Here is a 6,068-nt window from a genome sequence, read left to right on the forward strand (position 1 = left end):
TACTATATGTGATTAGATTTTAATTCTGAGCCAAGGCCCAGAACTCTGACCACAACCACGGAAAGAAAAGGAACCACTAGAGTTTATTGAATGGGAATGTGGGAAAGGGTATGACAAAATACCCTGAACATAATAAATCTTATGTGTTCTCAATTATTGGTTAGCAGTTAGGTAGCACAGTGGATAGAGCAAGGGCCTTGGAGTTGGGAGGTCCTAAATTCAAATCTGGCCTCAGACACTTATTAATTCCTATCTGTGTGACTTTGGACAAGTCATTTAACCACATACCCTTACAAAAATAAAAGAATATATGAAAGAAAACATAAGTAGTATTTGAAATTTGGTGAAATAAAACTAAAACCATGAAACACCCTAATCAAACAAAATAGGATTTCAGATAATTACATAGAATTTGGGATAAGTTCTATTCTTTTTAAGAATTGTTTCCCCTAGATTTTCTTGACCTGGATAGGAAAGCAAGGCATATTCTCCATTCAATTGCTTAATAGTGCACAAAGTTGACTGGAATATTATATTTATACTGTTATACTGTCTTAATTGAGTAGAAATAATATAATTTCCCTTCAATTAATTTTTGTTATTTGAAGAGGGAATACACAAACTATTCTGTTTTTTCTTTTCAGTAGTTTATTCTTAGCTGCCTTTAATTGACAAAATCAAGTGTTTCTTTTCTAAAATGGGATGTTATAGTGTTATTTTTGTGATCTTATTCCCATACACAGGAAAATGAATGAACAAAGAAAATGTGAATTTACATAACCTAGATTAAAGGCTTGATATAATTAGTGAATTCTATTTGTTTCCATGGAAACATTCAAACCTAAATATCACTCTAATGAGAAAGGAGTAACTGATGAAAATATAATCTGCTGAGTTTTAACAAAAGTCACCAGCCACACTTTCTCCTCAGGAGCCATTTGGGTCCAATGACCAGAAATGAATCAAGATGACTGGAGATGGCCTTGGATGTTAAGTAATCAAGATTGTGACCTGCTCAAGGTGACACAGCTAATAAGTGTCAAGTATCTGAGATCAAATTTGAACCAAGTCCTCCTGACTCCAAGTTTGGGGCTCAATATACTGAACCACCAAATAGCTCTAGAATTCAATAGAGGTAGAAGAGTTCATTGAAGGTAAAGCTAATATGTGTAAAGTCTTTTTGTTATCTGGTTTATAAAAATCCATACTACATATATACATATATATATATATATATATATATATGGAATTTCCATGAAAAAAAATAAATTATTTTCCTGGGCTGCTAATAGGTAAGCTCAGCAAGAACCAAGCTTAATTGCACGTACAGATTCTTATGACAATATAACATTGAACTATGAATATTACAAATGATTGTGTTTATGATTTTTGTCAAATAAAAAGATAGCTGTAGGAGATGTTATTCTATTCCCATCTATGTGTAAAATTGGTACACCTCTGGAATCCAAAAGACCTTCTTGGGATGTCCAAGTTCATGATGTCTGTGTATATGCTATCATCTACACGGGTCTGGAAGTATTCATCACATTCCTGAAACATTCCTCAATTTTATTTCACAAAATCCATCAGGATATGTCCTTAGAACTCACAATTTTCCTGCTCAGTCTTTTCATTGCTACCTTCATATCCTTATTCCTAAATGTGTAGATGGCAGGATTCAAAAGCGGAGTAACAACAAAGTTAAGAATGGCCACAAATATATCCAATGACAAGTCAGGGAATTCCCACACATACACAAAGAAACATGGAGCAAAAAACAAAAAGACCACAGTGATGTGAGCTGAGAGTGTGGAAAAAGCCTTGGACAAACCAGCAGAAGAGTGATGCCTCACAGTGACAAGAATGAAGATGTAAGAGATGATTAAGAGAAAGAAAGCACCCATAGAGATAAGCCCACTGTTAGCAGTGACCACCTGTTCTACCCAGTTGCTATCTGTGCAGGCAAGTTCTGCCACCCGAGGAAAATCACAGTAAAAGCTATCAATTTTGCTGGGGCCACAGAAGGGCAAGTTGACAATGCAAACAAACTGAGACACAGCATGGATCATCCCAATCACCCAAGCAGCCACTACAAAAGAAATGCATGTTTTTCTGTTCAATATTGTCAAGTAATGGAGAGGCTTGCAGATGGCTGTATATCTATCATAGGCCATGGCTATGAGTAGTACCATCTCAGTCCCTCCCATGACATGGGCAAAAAAAACATCTGTGTCATACACCCTGGGAAAGAAATTACCTTATGCTCACTGAAAATGTCAGTGTTCATCCTTGGGGCTGTGGTAGAAGATAGACCCAGGTCAATGAGGGAGAGATTGGCCAGCAAGAAATACATGGGGGAGTGCAGGTGAGGGTCACAAACCACAGTGAACACAATGAAGAGATTTCCCAACACAGTTCCCACATAGAATGAAAAGTAAAACAAGAAGAGAAGAATTTTCATTTCCAAAAAAGCAGACAGTCCTAGCAGCACAAATTCAGTTACCACAGAGTCATTGCTCCATCCATTGATATAACTTGCACCACAGATATTAGATGACCTGAAGATAGAAAACAAGAAAGATATTCATAGTGTAAGAACTAAAAGTTGATATCCCAATTTGTCCCAGTAGTGAGTTCAAGAGCCTTAAATTGTAAGCACTGGAAAAGGAATACTGTAGGAGTCACCAGTTAAAAAGAAAAGTTTGTGACAAAGTTGACAAAAAAGGAAAATTATAATTATTGAAGGAAGTTTGGTGGAGGTGTGGATTGATCCAATCAACCTGATAAAGTAATTTGGAACTTTGACACAAAAATTGCAAAATTATTCATATCCTTTGACTTTTAAATATCATTATGAAACCTTCACCCCAAAGAGATGAAGAAAGATAAAAAGATATCATAGGTTTGAAAAAAACTTGTTGAATCTCTTATTGTTCTAATAAATTACTGAAAACTAAATGAGTGCCCATCCATTGGGAAACAACCAAACAGATGATATTATATGAATTTAATGTAACACAGGGCAGCTAGGTGGTAGAGGGGATAGAAAGCTAGGCTTGGAGTCAGGAAGACTCATCTTTATAAGTTCAAATCTGGGTTCAGAAACATTAGACATGTGACCTTGGACCAGTCATTTAACCATATTTGCCTCAGTGTCCTCATCTACACAATGATATGAAGAAAGAAATGGCAAACTATTCCAAAAAAAATTCAAATTTCAGTCAAATATAGCTGAAAGAACTGAGTAACAAATGTAATACAAGGCAGTTATGTGGTACAATGGATAGAGAATCAAGCTTGTATTTAGGAAGACTCATTTTCATGAATTTAAACCCAGCTTCAGAAACTTGCTGATCAGTCACTTAACTCTGTTTGCCTTAATTTCCCCATCTGTAAAATGAGTGGGAGAACATAAGGGCAAAACATTACAGCATCTGATACAAAAACCCCAAATGGGGTCATAAAGAATTGTACATGACTGAAAAGTGACTCAAAAAATGTATTACAATTGTGCAGGAGGAAATGATTCAGAGAAATTTTGAGAAGACTTTATAATGTAAAGAGACATGAACGGAATCATAAGAATTTATACAATGACAATATTATAAACACAAATAACTTTAAAAGGCTTAAAAACTCAGATACAAAAAAAAAAACCAACCACAATTCCAGAATTGAGGAAACATGCTAGGTACCTCTTTACATAGAGTTGATGGTGCTCAGGGTGAAGGACAAGGCAAGATTCCCAAAACAAAAAATGAGGTACTTGGAAGTAATCAAGAGTGAAGTGTAGAGATGGAAAGAAGTATAAGGGAAAAGAAAAAACTAGCAAGCAATATCAGTATGAATACAGGAATAAGTGAGAGGAGAAGGAATAAGAACAAGAAGTACAAGCAGAAGGAGAAAGGAGAGGAACAAGAAGGAAAAAAGATGAAAGAAATCAAAGAAGAAAGAAGTCTATTTTCCCAGACAATTACATGGGAAACAGTATGATATAATTGAAACTATTGTAAATAATTCAGAATTTCTGGGTTCTAGTATTCTCACTGGTATAAGAGTATTCATTGAAAATTAGGAAGAAGGGGAGTGGCTAGGTGGTGCAGTGGACAGAGCACCAGCCCTGGAGTCAGGAGTACCTGAGTTCAAATCCAGCTTCAGACACTTAATAATTACCTAGCTGTGTAGTCTTGGGCAAGCCACTTAACCCCATCGCCTTATAAAAATATAGGAAGAAAGAAAAAAAATTAGCCTAAAGAAGAGTAATGAGGTTAAGGGTAACTCTCTTTAACTTTATGAAGATTGTGATGTGGCAATTGATTCAGAATATATGGACATACATGAGTATAGAGCTTGGAGAGTAAGGAGAGCTGAAAGAACAGGTTTACCAAATAGTTTTAAATAGAAAAGTGCCAATATTATGCTCACTTATGATCTCTGAGGCTCAATAACTATTTCCAATTTATACATATATATGTATCATGAATAAATCCATATACATATTTGAATATATGAATTTATTCATGATCATCAATAACAATTTAGCCTTCAAATCATTCCATGTTTTTTTTATTAATTTTGATAAAGAGTAGAAGACAGATATGAAAAGAAAAGCAGTTCTTTATTAGAATAATGAAATGAAGGAGAAATATTGGTATGTGCATAGGTGTGTATATATATATATATATGTACATATTTGTTGTACTGTTTTTGTTTACTTCAAAAGGATGTTAGACAGATCATGTTTGAAAATACTGGTCTAAAGAAATCCAGCAGCCTCTAAGCAGAAGTTTCTTCAATCTACTCCCAGTTTCTTCAGTATTTCTAGAAACAAACATATAACCATATCTTTGAAAACAGAATAAATTAAATATGTCTTCCATACAGTCTTTTTTCTAGTGATAATGGAATTTAACAAATAAAAATAGATAAATGAGGAAGAGTTGGCTCACAATAGCAATATTTAAAATCTTCTCTGTGATGATATTTGAGGTTTAAGAAAATAATAAGCTCAGCGCTCCGCGATCTGGGACCAGTGTTCTCCTCGCTGGCTGCAGCTGCTGCCCCGGGAGCCCCCCCCCCCCTCCCCTAGATAGTTCCCACGTTCAAGGTGAGGAGAGGCGTGGTCGCGGGGGGGAGGGGGGCTTGTTTTGGAGGAAGAGCCGCCTGGAGGAGCTCAAGATGATAGAGGCCCTGGTAACAACTGAAGCTCAGAAACTGCTGCACCAGCTGAATGTTCTGTTGGAACAGGGTCCAGATGTCAGCCAAAGGTCTGTGGCTTGAGACTAATTGAATCTGCTCATGATAATGGCCTTCGGATGACTGCAAGATTGAGAGACTTCGAAGTGAAAGACCTTCTTAGCCTCACTCAGTTCTTCGGTTTTGATTCAGAGACTTTCTCTCTAGCTGTGAATTTACTTGACAGATTTCTATCTAAAATGAAGGCACAGCCCAAACATCTTGGATGTGTGGGATTAAGTTGCTTCTATCTGGCTGTGAAATCAACAGAGGAAGAGAGAAATATCCCATTAGCCACTGATTTGATTCGAATAAGTCAATACAAATTCACAGTTTCTGACCTGATGAGAATGGAAAAGATTGTATTAGAGAAAAGTGTGTTGGAAAGTCAAAGCTACTACTGCTTTTCAGTTTCTACAGCTCTATTATTCACTCATTCATGAGAATTTACCATTGGAAAGGAGAAAGAATCTAAGTTTTGAAAGACTGGAAGCTCAGTTTAAGGCCTGCCACTGTAGGATTATATTTTCTAAAGCAAAGCCTTCTGTATTAGCATTGTCTATAATAGCACTGGAGATTCAAGCACAGAAATTTATGGAATTGGCAAAAGGAGTAGAATGTCTACAGAAACATTCGAAGATACATTGCAGAGATCTGACCTTCTGGCAGGAACTTGTAGTGAAGTGCCTAAGTGATTATTCATCAAACAAGTGTTCTAAACCAACTGTTCAGAAGTTGAAGTGGATTGTGCCTGGGCATATTGCACATCAGTTGAAGCATAGTTATTACAAAATTGCTCATCTTCCAACAATCCCTGAAACTGGGTCTTAATA

The 6,068-nt window shown here is 36.2% G+C and overlaps 2 pseudogenes; one reads left to right on the forward strand and one right to left on the reverse strand.

The window, feature by feature from the left end:
• Positions 1–1,586: 1,586 nt before the first annotated feature.
• Positions 1,587–2,969, reverse strand: LOC141522829 (olfactory receptor 4F15-like; annotated as a pseudogene).
• A 2,209-nt stretch (positions 2,970–5,178) lies between these two features.
• On the forward strand, positions 5,179–6,068 carry LOC141520222 (cyclin-G1 pseudogene; annotated as a pseudogene).

The sequence above is a fragment of the Macrotis lagotis genome, chromosome 4 (assembly GCF_037893015.1).
Source record: "Macrotis lagotis isolate mMagLag1 chromosome 4, bilby.v1.9.chrom.fasta, whole genome shotgun sequence".
NCBI classification, from domain to species: domain Eukaryota; kingdom Metazoa; phylum Chordata; class Mammalia; order Peramelemorphia; family Peramelidae; genus Macrotis; species Macrotis lagotis.